Source organism: Sminthopsis crassicaudata, chromosome 1 (assembly GCF_048593235.1).
Source record: "Sminthopsis crassicaudata isolate SCR6 chromosome 1, ASM4859323v1, whole genome shotgun sequence".
In the NCBI taxonomy this organism is placed as follows: domain Eukaryota; kingdom Metazoa; phylum Chordata; class Mammalia; order Dasyuromorphia; family Dasyuridae; genus Sminthopsis; species Sminthopsis crassicaudata.
Window position 1 is genome coordinate 718,337,230 of NC_133617.1, and position 12,874 is coordinate 718,350,103.

Below are 12,874 nucleotides of genomic sequence, written 5' to 3' on the forward strand. Positions count from 1 at the left end.
TCCTAAGTAAGACAGAGTCACTGATAAACGAAGGGCAATCATTTCCCTGTTAATACATGCAAGGAAATGGAGATGGGCCTGTCAATCTGGTGGAATGGGAAATAAATGAGATAGGGAGTTAAAGAGAGAGATACTATATTCTGAGTCCTTGTTATCCATTTTGCTCTTCCCCTTGACCTTCCATTGCTGTGCAGTGTAGTGGGACCTGAAAAGGATTTCTGGAAGGGCATTAAAAGAGTTGAGATCAAAGCTTTTAGAAAAAAACAAAACAAAACAAACAAAAAAACCCCAAATGCATTGTTGTGTACTTGGATACCTAAGAGCCTTGTTCCCAAGAAGCTTAAAGCATCTGATAAATAGCCTCCCTTTAATCCCCTTGATATCTTTAGAATAAAGAAGGGGGGAGGAAGGGAGAAACTGTTATATTAGCTGTATAAATTAGGGCAGTGATAGATGTATATGTGGAGACAGGATGGCAAGAAAGGGAAACATTTGGGATCACAAATATTGAGACAGAAAGGTCCTTTAAAGTCATTAAGTCCAACCCACTCATTTTAAAATTGAGGAAACTGAGACTTAGAGCAGTTAAATGACCTGTGAATGGTCAGTCAAGTAGGAAATGGCAGAACTAGGAATTGAAAGCAGGTCCTGCCAGAATGGGCCATGCACTCCTTCTGAGGCTCCAAGCTACCTCCTTTCAACTAGATAAGCACAAGGAGAGTGTCATGGGAATGTGAAGAAGTTATCCAGCTCATTCAGCTGCTGCAATAGAGAGAATTACTCTGGTTAATTATGCACACAGAAAAGCAGCTTTGTGTAAAGGAAAAAAAAAAAAAAAAACTTTACATTTGGAGTCAGAAGGAAATGGTTTCCAGGTGATTCAATGAACACAGTACTGCATCTGCAGTCAGGAAAACTAATCTTTCTGAGTTCAAATCTGACCTCCAATAATAGCTGTGTGATCCTAGACAAGTCATTTAACTACCTCAATCTCCTTTCTGTTAAATGGGCTGAGAAGGAAATGGCAAACCACTCCAATATGTTTGCCAAAAAAACTCAAATGGAAACACAAAGATTCAGATATTAATAAAATGACAAAAATGGTTGAAAATATTGCCTCTTATACTTAATAGCTGTAGCACCTTGGGAAAATCATCACATTTCTTAAAACCAGGGATTCTTGTTTGGTTGGTTTTTATTTTGTTTTATTTTTAATTTATGTGTTTGTTTTTGACATAGACTTCACTAACAATTTAGTGAAAACTTCAAAGTTGTATGCAGAATAATGCTTTTAAATGTATAAAATAAAATATGCTTATTATATTTAAATGTAATTTTTGAAATATTTTTTTTAAAATGTTAAGGGATCCTTGATTAAAAACATCTGATCCAAACCTTACAATCATGATTTCTAAAACAGAGATAATAATAACACTTATTTCATAGATTTGCTATGTCAAAATAGCTGCTAACATATTTTAAAACAAAGTGTTATCTACATATTAATGCTTATTGTGTAGTTTTTGAAGGATCAGTGATTTCATCAGTTTTCATATTCCTTCCATTGACACCTTTATCATCTCATATGTTCTGATTCTAATTCAAATCGTTTCTTTTTAAACAAATCTTTCAGAGATGATAAAACAAAATGTCCCAGTGTTGTGATAGTGATTTTTTTTCCTTAATGCCTTAGGGAAACTACTATGGCTCTTGAGTTATTTACCTATTTTTTATGATTCCTATAATGTAAGAGGCACATCTCATTTTATGGTTTTTATGCATCCTCAATAACTTCTTTTTGACATGTCTTTCACATAATTCATTGTTGGTAATATGTTACAGCCTGCTTACACTCTTCATGGACTCTTCATTGACTTTGGGTCATTGGTTATTTTAATTATTATGATATAGCTTATGATTTTGTGCTATATATGATGCTATTATTTTATCATTTATAATTTATACTTTTATAATTGCAAGATGGTTGGGATTATGGAAAACATTGGGTCATTTTCTAAACACAGTACTGGACTGACCATTCTGAGAATCAACAGACCAATTTTAATAGAATGTCATGCTATTATTGTTAACAAAATGGAAAGATGGAGCAAAATGAAAATAAACTCATTTGGATTCAGATCTGGTTGAATAACTAGAACCAAGTGCTGGTAATTAAAGAATGAAAAGTCAACTGAATGTAATCTCTATAAAACAGGATTTCTCTTTTGTTCTGTGCTGTTCAGGAATTTTTACCAGAAACTTGGATGAAACTATAGATGGGATGCTTGACAAATTTATATGGAACACATGATATTAGAAAAATAAGTCAAATATAAAAAAATAAATTCATATGTCATAGAAATAAAAGGTAGCCCTTAAGATAAAAAATAAATTGTAAAAGTACATAATAATAGATTTTTGGCTAGTTTTCACAGTTTCTAAATATGTGTTTGGAGAAAATATGACTTCTGTGAAATTGAATTTTAAATGTAATTTAATAGTATGACGTGTTAATAATATTTATAATAATGATGCTAATTTAACCTTAAATTTCATTAAAAGAGACTTAGGATCCAGAGTGAAAGAGATGAGTCTACTCTGTTCTAACCAAACCATGTCTTGAATAGTTATCAGATCAGAAGGTCACACTTAATGACACTAACAAGCCAGACACAGCCATAAGGAGAGTGATCAAGATGATATGAATCATTGAAATCATGCCATACAAGGGGAGAAATGAAAAAATAGATATGCTTATATTGAAAAAGAGAAAATATAAGATATTTGTAAGACTTCCCCTGGGAAAAGAGAAATTAGGTTTGAGGAATATCTGTTTGAAAAAAATAGTATTTCATATAATTGGTAACTAGAATATACAGATTCTTACATAGAAGGCTGAGAAGTTTGAATTTTATTTAATAAACAATCAGAAGACATGGAATACTTATGAGCAGAGGGATTACAACCCCTCTCCAGGAGGGACAACCTGAGGCAAAGGCACCAGGATAAACAGAAAAAGGTAAGTTTGTTGAGAGGAGGTACAGAGGGAGGCAATTTGGGAATAAGATAATGAGTTTAGTTTTGAACATAGTTAATTTGAGTTTAACAGTAGGGAAGCCAAAAGCATGTCAGGGAATTAGAAATGTGCAGGAGGAGAGATAGAGATTTGGGAGTCATCTGCATAAAACTGTTTTGTCAAAGCTCTGAATATAGATAAAGGTTATCAAGGGGAAAATGTCTAGAGACATAAAGGATATCTGAAGACAGGAGCTTCAGGACTGCTTGAAAATGGCATCTTCATTTTGGATTTACTTTTTCTTATTCAAAGACCCATTAATTTTAAAACATAAGTTTAAAATCAAAACTGTCCAATATTAAAGGAAGAGAAGAAAGGAATGAATGAAATTTATATAATATCAACTATTTGAAGGCATTATACTAAATACTTTACAATTATTTTTTCATTTAATCTTCACAATTCTGTGATGGTATTATTAGTATTTCCACATTACAGTTAAGGGAAGTGAGGCTAATAGAGGTAAGGGACTTTTGTAGCTAGCAAGTATCTGAAGTTTTATTTGAAATCAGGTTTTGTGAGTCTGGCACCCAAACTCTTTGTTTTGTGCCAATTAGGTGCCTCAAGCTAAAACAATTACAAGAGGGGGGAATAGTTTATTCAGGGGTTCTCAAACTATGGCCCACGGGCCAAGTGCGGCTGCTGAGGACAGTTATGCATCCTGCTGGGTTATGGCAAATGGGCTCAGGGGTGGAGACAGAGTATGAGTTTTTGTTTTGACTATAGCCCGGCCCTCCAAACAGTCCCTCTATTTAAAAAGTTTGAGGACCACTGGTTTATATAAATGAAAAAAGAAAATGAAAATCTTTGAAAATCTTAAGATGTGCTACTATGTTCAATATTTCTCCTAATTATTATCACTTTTGGACCAGTGCTTGGATTCTGGAGATTCTGAAGAAAGAAATTCTATTGATTGGTGTATCTAACAAGACAAATTACTTATTCATTTTATTATTATCATTGACATTAATATTATTATTATTAAAAGTGTTTAGTTCCGCGAACTTCAATAGAGAACCACCCAGATTGACTGGTCAGTGAGAATCCAGAGCCCCTTAATCAATACTTCTTGTTACTTGAATATGTATGAGGAAATTAGTTAGAAACTTAGAACATTAAAGAATTGCTTGGGACATTGAGAGTTTAAAATCCTAGCTGAGGGAAGCACAGCAAGAATAGGTCAAAAGCAGAACTTGAGTCCAGATCTTTCTAAATCAAATACTGGGCCTTTTCCCATTATCCAAACTTGCCTTTATTTAAATCAATCAAATAATAAGTGTTGGAGGGAGTTAATGTCAGTTTCAGAATATAACATACACAAAGGTCAAAAGACATTGCTTCTGCCATAAAGGGGCTTCCATTCTATTGAGGCAGATAACTTGTATACATATAAGCATTTAGAAGATATATTGAAAATAAATAAAAATTCATTTCAAAGGCAAATACTAGCATGTGGGACATAAGGTAAAGACATTATGTAGATTAAGTGATCTCTGAATTTAAGTAGGAATTGTAACAGGTGAGGAAAAGAGGAGCAAGAATGACAAAATCCACAAAGGCATAGAGATATGAATTTCCTGTGAGAAATACCAAGTATCCAAATTGACTTGATTGTAGTGTGTGGGAAGGAAGGAAGGAAGAAAGAAAGAAAAGGATAAAAGAAGGACAGTCTGCTGACTAAGTCCTGTGTCACTAACATACTAGACAATTTTAATGGCTGTTCTATAGACATCTCCAATTCATCATGTCTGAATAAAAATCATGGTCTGTCCCTCAAAACTTATAGGATAAAGAATAATTAGTTAAATAATGCAAAGAAGTAGAATTAAGAGGATTTGAGAAGGTTTCCTATAGAAAGTAGAATTTGAGCTAGGACTTCAATGAATCCAGGGAAGTTAGAAAATGAAGATGAAGGACAATATTGCAGAATGAGGGATAGAAAAAGAAAGTACCTGGAATCAAGAGGGGGGTGGATTTATTCATGTATCAGTAAAGAGTCCAATATCACTGTTCCAAAGAGTACATGACAGGTTATAAAGTGTAAGAAGACTGAAACGGGTAGAAGTGACTTTTAGAAGGCTTTGACAGCCAAACAAATTATATCGTATTTTATTCTGAAAGTAATAGGGAACCAATGGAATTTATTGAGTAGGAGGAGTGACATGGTCTGACTAGTGATTAAGGAAAATCACTCTAGAGGATAAATTTTGAATGGACTGGACTGTGGAGAGACTTTTGGTATCAGAACAAGTAAAATGATCTTTATAGCTGTAGTGCAAATATGAAAAGATTAGTCTATGACTGCACTGGAGAGTTGGAAATATCAGAGGACAGAAAGTGGCATATTTAAGAGGTGGCAAAAATGAAATTAAGGCAATGAAATGGATTTGGGGATGGTGAGAGAAATAGTGAGGAGCTGAAAATTACATCTAGGTGGCAAATTGAGGGGATTGTGATGATGGTAGTGTCCTTGAAAGTAACAGAGGGATTGGAAAGGAGGTATTTAGAAAGAAAGATAATTCATTTGGACATGTTGAGTATAAGATGTCTGTGGTACATCCATTTTGAGATATTTGAAAGGCAGATGGAGATATGAAACCAGAGAAAGCAAAGGAACTAGAAGTAGTAGATACATAGATCTGAGGATCAGAAGCATTGAGACAATACTTACTTCTTTGGAATTACCAAGTTAAATAATTTAGAGGAAGACAAAGAGGTCCTGGTCAGATCCTGGTGGGACATGCCTTGTTACTGAGCATGACTTGGTAGAGTATAGCCAAGGAGACTGAGAGGAGTGATCAGAGAGGTAGGAAGTAAATCAGGATATAGTGCTTTCTCAAAAACACAGAAGAGACATTATAAAAGAGAAAAGAGTGATCAACAATTCCAAAGGATTCAGAGAGTAAAGATTGAGAAGAGGCCATTAAGATTTGACAATTAAGAAATAATTTGGTGACTTTAAAGAAAGTAGTTTATTTAGAATGATGAGGTTACAAAGCAAATAATAGGGGTTTTTGTTTTTGTTTTGTTTGTTTTAAGAGTGAGAAGAGAAGAAATAAAAAGTACAGATAACCTTTTTAAAAAGTCACAAATGGAATAAAAAATATAAAATGTTAGTGGGGATCGAAGAATCAAACGAGATGTATTGAGACTAAAGGATATGTGGGGATATTTGTAGGCAGTAGGAAAAGAGTTGGTGGATAGGGAGAGATTGAAAATAAGTGAGAGTGTAAACATGATCGAGGAACAATCTGTTGGAGGAGACAGAGTGTAATGAGATCACTTGTGCAGGTACAGGAGTTTGTCTTGACAAGGAGTTGGGCCATTCTTCATGTGAGACAGTGTTGAAGGGGAAGATGGTAACAGAAACCATCTGAGTGATTTGATATGAAGAAGAGAAACAAAGAGGAACTCTGAAAATTGCCTCAATTTTTTCCCAAAAATGTGAGATAAGATTCTCAACTGAGTGGTGAGGGAACAGAAGCTTTGGGAAGTTTGAGAAAGAATAAAAATTTGGGTAAAAATCATTGCAGAGAGACTTGCTCAGGGAAATGTAAAGGATGCTTAACATTAGTTGAGGCCGTTTAACATAAACCTATAGTGAACTCCTTTTGCATGATTTCAATATTTTCTTTATCTTCATTCAACAACATGTTTATAGGAGTAAATTGAGAAGTTGGTGGTAGTGGTCCAAGGTTAAAGTTTGTTTGCGCATATATGACAGACTATACAAGGGAATCAGGGACTAAAGAGAAGAGGACAATATGCATTTATCTGTTTCATTAAGGGCTCAAAAAGAGATTAGGAGAAGAGATTAACTAGTACCTGAGGGAGAATTGAGGGGTCAAAGGATTGGAGATCTTCAGAAATTTATAGACTGGCCTCTCTCCTCATCTTCTTAAAACTTCTAAGTTTTAGAATCAAATGTTGCCTCCTATATGAAGTCATTACTGGTCCTTCCAATTGTTTGCCTCCTCTCCAAAAGCAATTAGCTCCTTTAAATTTACATTTTCATATCTGTATATTAAAGAAAAGAATAAGGGAATAGGAGAAGGAAGAGGAAGAACAGGAACAAGAATGACAAGAAAAATAAGCACAAGAGAAAAAAGAAAGAGGAGGGAGAAGTAGAGGACGGAAATTACATTGCATAAACCCTGAGAGTTTAAAATTTATTGTGCTTTTTTCTTTCTTACCTGAAAACTAAGATAGCATGCTCCTAAAATGGTAAAAGACTTTGCTGTTCAGTAACAATGAAAATTTTTTTTGTAAAAGTAAATAATATCAAGAAAAGAGAAATGCAAAGTAGATTTAACTGTTTTAGCTATAGTTCACTAATTTTTTTTTTTGTTTTGTTTTTGTTTGTTTTTTTTTGTAAATGAAGGGAAGAAAAAAGCTTAGTTTTTTGGCATTATTATGTAATTTTTTTCACTTTTAGTAAGCTTTTGATGTCCCTGGAAACTGCTTTTTTCCCCTCAAATTAAAAATCAGGTAACTTGGGTCAGTTTTTCCCCTTTTTTTTCCTTTTCTTTCTTTCTTTCTTTCTTTCTTTCTTTCTTTCTTTCTTTCTTTCTTTCTTTCTTTCTTTCTTTCTTTCTTTCTTTCTTTCTTTCTTTCTTTCTTTCTTCCTTTCTTTCTTCCTTTTTTACAATGTAAAAAATCTATAAAGGAATTGGATTAATGAATGTGAAATTATAAGTGGTTTGACTTCAATATGGAAAATTATTTATAATATAACATTCAAGGAATCTGTCATTGGTACCGATTTAACATTTTTTTCCATCAATGATTTGGATAAAGGGATATATGGAACGTTTATGAAATTTGCTAATGGCATGAAACTAGAAAAAATAACAACCATTATCTATACAGTAAAGATTTTTAAAAGAAATCTTTGGAGAGGAGGTTATTAGGTTATCTATAACAAAGTGAAATTTAATAAGGATAAAGATAAAATTTGACAATTAAAAATTAACTTTGTTACTTCAAGATTGGAGTGGTGTGACTAAAAATAGTAGTAAAACATTAGGATTTTGGGGGCTGCAAATTCAAAATGTATACTATTTCAGGAAAAAAAAAAAGTTACTATAATCTACAGCCTGCTTGTAATTAGGGAAAAAATGTATAGGAATAAAAAAAGTAATGATATCATCATATATTGTCTTTGTCAGATCACATCTATTTTATTATGTCACGTTCTAAGAATGCCATTGTAGCAATCATATTGATAAGGTTCAGAATAATGAGATATCACCGTGGAGGATGGAGTGCCTCATGCCCTAATGCCAAATGAGGTTTAAAGGAACTGAGGATATTTAGCATGGACAAAATAACATTTAGAATTGTCATAATAAGTGTGTTCAAGCATTTGGAAAGGCTATTATGTCGAAGGAGCTTTCAATCTGCTCTATTTGGTCACAAATAACAAAACCAGCAGCAGTCACTAGAAGGTACAAAGATACAAATTTGTACTAAGTATAAGCAACTCCTTACTACTTAGAGTTATTAAAATTAAATTAAGCTGTCTCCAGACATTTCTTTCTTTTTATATATCAGGGAGCAAATGGAGTAATTAATGCACATATTATAGTACATTTTTTTTCATGTTTTGGCAAAAATAGATGCTCTCTGAATTTCATATTGACTTTGAAATCAGAACTGAAAGCAAAAGTTGGAAAAGGCAAAGAGGTTAATATAGGTCCCTTCAAAGGAAAATGTCCTCAGAAGTTTAGCTGTTTATTCTGTTGTGTCCTACTCTTTCTGATCCCATTTAAGATTTATATATATATACTCTCATTATTCTTCCCATTTTACAGATAAGGAAACTGAGATTGAGGCAAATGAAGTGACTTGCCCAGAGCTAATTTGTCTGAAGAATGATTTTCACTCAGGTCATCTTGACTCAGAATTCAGAATGTTAGCTGCTCTGATGCATTGCCTCTCTGAGACGATGCATCTTCATTTTTATCTCAGTTATTTTCTACCCCATTACTGTTGCTATTCCACTAAATAAATCAGGAAATGAGTAACACTATTACCAGACAGTTAAACATGTTTTCCCAGTCATCTTCTTAAAAATCCTATCTGTGATCATTTATGTGCTTTTGTTATCTGTCCATCACTTCCCAAATATATTGAAAATCAATCCTTAAATTTTTGTTTGTTTTATTCTCTTTTTTTGTAACAGGGCTTACATTGGTCTCCATTGCCTTAAGGCTAGGTGTGTTACAATTCCATCCTAATACCAGGATTCTCCTCACCCAGGAGTAAGGAAGTTGAGGTATCTAGTCTCTCATATTATCTCAAGCCCTTACTTATCAATTTCCAAACAATTCAGATGCATTTAATTACTTAGAGTCATTTTTGCAAAATAATATTTATTTTAGATGCATAGTATTAGGAAACCTATTAACATTCCCCAACTTCAGGTTGTGTAATTGTCCCTTCACCTTCAAGGTCTCTGTGTAAGTGAGAGGATTAGATTTAACTTCATTTCTATATAGCAGTATCCCACAAATTCAAGTTGTTTGTTTTTTTCCTAGTGATCTCAGATTTATACAACTTATCTTGTTAGGCAGACAGAAAGATTCTGCCAAGTTTTACAGCTCCAAGGTCACCATGTCTCGAGTTCTCAAGTCCAAAAGATTCCACTCTCTATATATGGGATGTAAGAAGGAAAATGAAACAAGACCCAACACTGAAATCAATTTCTTAGGGCCTAAGGTGAAAAGAAAGCTCCTTTTTTTTCAGCTTGGGGGAAAGTATCCATGCCATAGATGAAGGAGACCTTCATGCCTGGATACTACTGGAAATAAAAAGAACTTCTGACTGGGAGGGAGATTTAAAAATGTAGTTAGTTCCAGTTATTAAGCTAATAAAGACTGCTTCCATTGGTAAGAATTTCTTCTCCCAGAAGTACCTTACTGACATGTCTCCAATAGATACATTCATCTTGTGTGATCTGGTTATGCCCCAAAGTCTTGTTTCATTCTGTAGACTGTCTTGTGGTTGTTCAGTAGTTTTTGCCTTATCTCACTCTTCATGATCCAGTTTGTTTTTGTTTGTGTGCTTATTTTTGTTTTTTGAAAAGATATTATAGTGGTTTGCAATTTCTTTCTTCAACTCATTTTGGAGATGAGTAAACTGAAACAAAAAGGGTTAAGATTTGGTTAGAGTAACACAGCTAATATGTATCTAAGGCCAAATTTCAACTCAGGTCTTCCTGACTCCAAACTCAGCACTCTATCCATTGTGCTAACTTATTGCTCCAAAGACTATGTTGACCTCAGTCTTACTTTTTTTTTTTTTTTTTTAATCTCCTAATATATATTTTGTAAATTAAAAGCAATATAGTACAAATCCATTTTAGTAAGGAAATTTCCACTACTTTCATGCCTGGTTCACAGAAGGCACTTGACAAATGCTTGATACTATTTATATATATGCATAGGAATATATATGTAATACATATACATATAAAACACATATACTTGTATCTATATATACATATATACAATATATGTATATGTACAAACATATATACATATGTGTGGGTTTATGGAAGACTTACCATAATTTAAAGTTTTTGGGGCTGGCATTGTCATAATGAAATTAGATAGTATAAAATTCCTGATCAATTTGCTCCATTTTATCTTTGTTGTCATTCCAATTTTTACTATCAGAGGATGATCTCTTGCTTATAAAACTATAAGCATTTTCTCCTCAATCATGTTTTTTAGCTGAGACCTTACTGCTTCGAATCTTGACTTTTTTGCTTTTGCAAATGTTTTGCAAATGAATTTATATTTTAAAGTATTTTGCTCATACCTCTCTGCTAGAAAAGAAGAAAATGTTTGCTGAGTAAGGAAGTTTCTAATCATGCACATTTCTCTTTCTATGGTTATTGCTGAAAATGTTTAATGAAATGGTAAAAGGAAGGGTCCTTCTGCTTCTAAATAGTAGCATTTCTATAGGGTAACATTATTATATGTTTTAAAATTTGGAAGAAATAGTAACTTTAGAGTATTTATTTGCTTCTATTTTGTAATTGTAGTTATTTGTCTTTCTGACATTGGAAATATAGGAAGAGCTAACTGATTATAGAAGAGAGACAGATATCAAAAGCTGGGTTTACAATGCAAGTGTGTGTCTACTCTTCCTTTACCCCTAAGTCAAAAATAAGAAAATGGCCTGTTTTAATAGGAATTTTTTTAAAGAAAAAAATCTATTAGATATACCTTTTCCATGCCAGGAACAGCATTAACAGTCATCCTTTGGTCCTTCCATCCTGTCATGCCTTTTTTCTAGCCAGTTTTACCTTCCTCATACATCAACAAAGCTGAGCCTGGGAAAGCTAAAGGAAATTAAACCTTGGTTAAATCCTAGAGAGGAGACTCTTTGTTTAAGAATTTTATAGCCACCTCCTCCTCACCCCCTGAGATGTGTAACCAGACTGATGGAATCCCTTTTGCGTTAATGGGTGATAAAGTAAAATAAAATCCCTAGAGGCCTTGATACTCTAACACTCCGGTCCATTTTTATGTGGGTCATATATCTTAATAGGGTTTCAAGCAATTTGGACGACAAGACAAAGCAGCTGGCAAAGGCCAATTTACAAGAATGTTACTTCTGCGTCTCCACACTAAGCACAGACCCAGAAGCTTGGGTGCCATAAACAGAGCCTGCCAATATCAAAGCCTCACATCAGTGATAACTGACATTTTCAGCACAACATGCAATAATTCTCCATGCTTAATATAAATGTAATTTAAACTGTAATTCCAGGTGCATTTTCTCCCTCCCCTCCCCTTCTCTCTATCTCTGTATTTCTCTTTCTCTTTCTCTCTGCTTTGCTGTGATTTCAAAATGGCCACAGAAAGCTCTTATAAAGATGTTTCTTGTTTTTCTGAGTCAGTGCTAGAACAGGAGAAAAATCACAGAATGGTTGCTACCATAGGAAAAACTACATTAGCTGTGTGCAGCATCTTCTGCCCTGTCTCTTTACATAGGGATTTAGTGGAGAAACATGAAATGTATTGTAACATTTGCCACCATTTTAGATGTAAGGAAATAATAGCTGATGGATCCTGTGGAAAATAGTTTAACTTATTACTTCCACATTAAATAAATTTGTGAGGGTTATACTATTAGGTTTCCAAATGGGTAAGCTTATCCTATTCACACACACACACACACACACACACACACACACACACACACACATGAATATATGTATACACACATATACATGTATATGTATATGTGTATATATATGCATATATACTTTATATACACTATATATATGTGTATATATATCATACAAATATACACACAAACACATATATAGAAAATATGTAGAATAACAAGGGATAGGGAAAAGATTCTTAGTTGGTTTCTGTTTGGACTACATTCAGGAAACTTAATTAGTTTTCATTATTGTTATATTACTGTGCTAAGTGTCTTTGGAAAACTTGGGGTTTTGCTGACTTTACTGAATGATCTCTGCTGAATTCCTATAAAGAGGAGATCTGGAGTCAGGAATAGTTTTGACTTCCCCATTGTGAAATGCATCCTGGCATTGGCGCCAAGTGTCAGTATTTCTGGACTTTGGCTCTCCTGAGGGTTATAAAAGTTTGTTCACTAACAGACACTCCTTTATCCATGAGCCTTATTAGTTTAAAAGGCTCAAGCTTTTAACTCAAGAGGCAATATAACATAAGAGAATGAGGACTAAATTTGGAAAAAGATAACCCATGTTCATTTCCTGACTTTGCTACTTAATTCCTGTGTGATTTTGGGCAA